The sequence below is a fragment of the Chiloscyllium plagiosum genome, chromosome 24, assembly GCF_004010195.1.
Source record: "Chiloscyllium plagiosum isolate BGI_BamShark_2017 chromosome 24, ASM401019v2, whole genome shotgun sequence".
In the NCBI taxonomy this organism is placed as follows: Eukaryota; Metazoa; Chordata; class Chondrichthyes; order Orectolobiformes; family Hemiscylliidae; genus Chiloscyllium; species Chiloscyllium plagiosum.
Window position 1 is genome coordinate 55,589,965 of NC_057733.1, and position 2,827 is coordinate 55,592,791.

At 47.6% G+C, this 2,827-nt stretch overlaps 1 protein-coding gene across 1 annotated transcript in view; it reads right to left on the reverse strand.

Annotated features, from left to right (window-relative positions):
- Window positions 1–452: 452 nt before the first annotated feature.
- The window catches only part of LOC122562327 (glutamine-rich protein 2-like), a 33,399-nt gene continuing 31,024 nt past the window's right edge, over window positions 453–2,827 (reverse strand). Inside the window, exon 6 of the mRNA XM_043715198.1 lies at window positions 453–1,107. The gene's annotated coding sequence lies outside the window, so the exon portion shown is untranslated. The remainder of the gene's footprint in view (window positions 1,108–2,827) is intronic.

Sequence of the window (2,827 nt, forward strand, 5' to 3'; positions counted from 1 at the left end):
CAATACTTTGACCACGTCCTGAGAAATCTCCCCCGATTTCTCTCTGTCCCCATACCCATATCCCTCACTACTCCCAATCCAGTCCTGACTAACTCAGCCCCAGCTCCTAGCAACAATCTCTGTGTAGAACTGGGATGGACTCACACTGCTGTCAGGTGGAGCCCAGACCACTGAGAGTTGACTCTGGTTTCAGCATCTACAGTCATTGTTTTTACCTCACATACTAACTCACAGTGAACTTCATTCAAACCTAAACCATCCTGGCAGGCAAACCCACCCTGAGTTACACACTTTCTAACAAACTGCATTATTCAGGAGCACATGAAGAATGATATTGCTGTTTGATCTGGTTATTGTAAAGAAGATGGTGATGAGCTGTCTCCCTGAACCAGTGCAGTCCACCTGCTGTGTGTTGATCCACAATGCCCTGTGGGAGGGAATTCCAGGATTTTGTCCCAGCTACACTGAAGGAACGGCAAAATATTTCCAAGTCAGGGATGGTGTTGGGCTTGGAGGGGAACGTGCAGGGGGTGGTGACTGTTACTACAGAGAGCACTGTGTGTTTGGGCCTGACTGCTGTCATTGTTGTACTGGTAATGGGAAATGATGAGAATCTGGGTCAGTGATGAGTGATAATTCTGCCCAGGGCTACATGGAGATGTGGAACTCCTTCAGCAGTTACCTTCATTAACAGCAGAAAGCACAATGTGAAGGAACCAACTTGGGCAAAAGCTGCCTGTTTATTCACAGCCAAAGTGACCAAATGTTTTCAGAACATCTTCCCTAACAAACAAATCTCGCTCACTTTAACATTCCTAGGAGCACCTGTCACCTTCCTCAGAAGCCAAAAGCCACAGACACACAACTGAATTCTTTAACAAAACTTTTCCACATATATTCATGAGTTTTAAATATTTAGAGGCTTGACAGGTGCCTGTGGTTCTACTCCTGAGGGCACGGGTACATCCAGAGGCTGCTCTGTTGATGGGCCAGACAGTGAGGGCTGATCTGATGATGTCTCGCTCCCAATGCAAGGACACAGCAGTGATGGCTCAGTCAGGCACTGACAGTCATGGTCTGAGAACATTTCCTTTGGCATTACTGAACCTGAAAGGGAACATGATAGATGGTTAGATTGCCTCTGGGTTACTGTAGACCGTGTCTTGTACTAACACTGTGACATGTTTGAAAGACGGATCACTGAGAGACCATGCCCAGTAAAGCCACCTCAGTCCCATCACTGCTACCTGTACAGAATGACCAATAGTCACAATGCCTACCTGAGGATCTGACACAGAAATTCATTGATACCTCATCCACTGTCAGAAACATCCATTCGCTTCATCACTGATGCTCTGTAGAAGCAGTGTGTACCACCTACAAGATGCATCGCAGCAACTCACCAAAACTCCTCCCAAAACCACCACACCTAGAAGGACCAAGGCAATGCATTCAGATGAAAATCACCCCCTTCAAGTTCCCCTTCAACACTCACCATCCTGACTTGGAAATATATCACTGTTCCTTCACTGGTGCTAGGTCAAAATCCAGAACGAGAGGGCATAGGTTTAGGGTGAGAGGGGAAAGATATAAAAGAGACCTAAGGGGCAACTTTTTCACACAGAGGGTGGTACGTGTATGGAATGAGCTGCCAGAGGAAGTGGTGGAGGCATTTGGATAGGTATATGAATAGGAAGGGTTTAGAGGGATATGGGCCGGGTGCTGGTCAATGGGACCTGATTCGGTTGGGATATCTGGTCGGCGTGGATGAGTTAGACTGAAGGGTCTGTTTCTGTGCTGTACATCTCTATGACTCTTTAACTCTAATTGTCAACTGGATGTGGCAGGACTGCAGAGCTTTGGTCTGATCTATTGGTTGTGAGCTTGCTTAGTTCTGTCTATCACTTGCTGCTTATGCTGTTTGGCACATTGTCCTATTTGGTAGCTTCACCAGATTGACACCACCCTGCCCTCCATTCTCAGGTTTGTCTGGTGCTCCAACCTAGAGTACATTCTGTGTCCTTCTGCCAAATACTGTTCAACATAGAGGAGTACTGTTTCATCAGCTGAGGGAGGACGGTACGTGGTAATCAGCAGGAGGTTTCCTGGCCCATGTTGAACCTGAAGCCTCAAGTCTTCATGGGGTCTGCCGTCAACATTATGAACTCCCAAAGCAACTCTCTCCTGACTGTATCCCACTGTGCTGCCCCTGTGCTGGGCCTGTTCTGTCAGTGAGACAGGGCACATCCAGGGATGGTGATGGTGGTAATGGCCAGATTGGAAGGTAAGGAATGGCAGCAGCTCATCCTGTGAAAGATGCTATGTAATAGACAATAGACAATAGGTGCAGGAGTAGGCCATTCTGCCCTTCGAGCCTGCACCATCATTCAATATGATCATGACTGATCATCCTCAATCAGTATCCCGTTCCTGCCTTATCCCCATAACCCTTGATTCCACTATCCTTGAGAGCTCTATCCAACTGTTTCTTGAAAGTACCCGGAGACTGGGCCTCCACTGCCCTCTGGGGCAGAGCATTCCACACACCCACCACTCTCTGGGTGAAGACATTTCTCCTCATCTTTGTCCTGAATGGTCAACCCTGTATTTTTAAGCTGTGTCCTCTGGTTCGGCACTCACCCATCAGCGGAAACATGTTTCCTGCCTCCAGAGTGTCCAATCCTTTAATAATCTTATATGTCTCAATCAGATCCCCTCTCAGTCTTCTAAACTCAAGGGTATACAAGCCCAGTCGCTCCAGTCTTTCAGTGTAAGGTAATCCCGCCATTCCAGGAATTGACCTCGTGAACCTACGCTGCACTCCCTC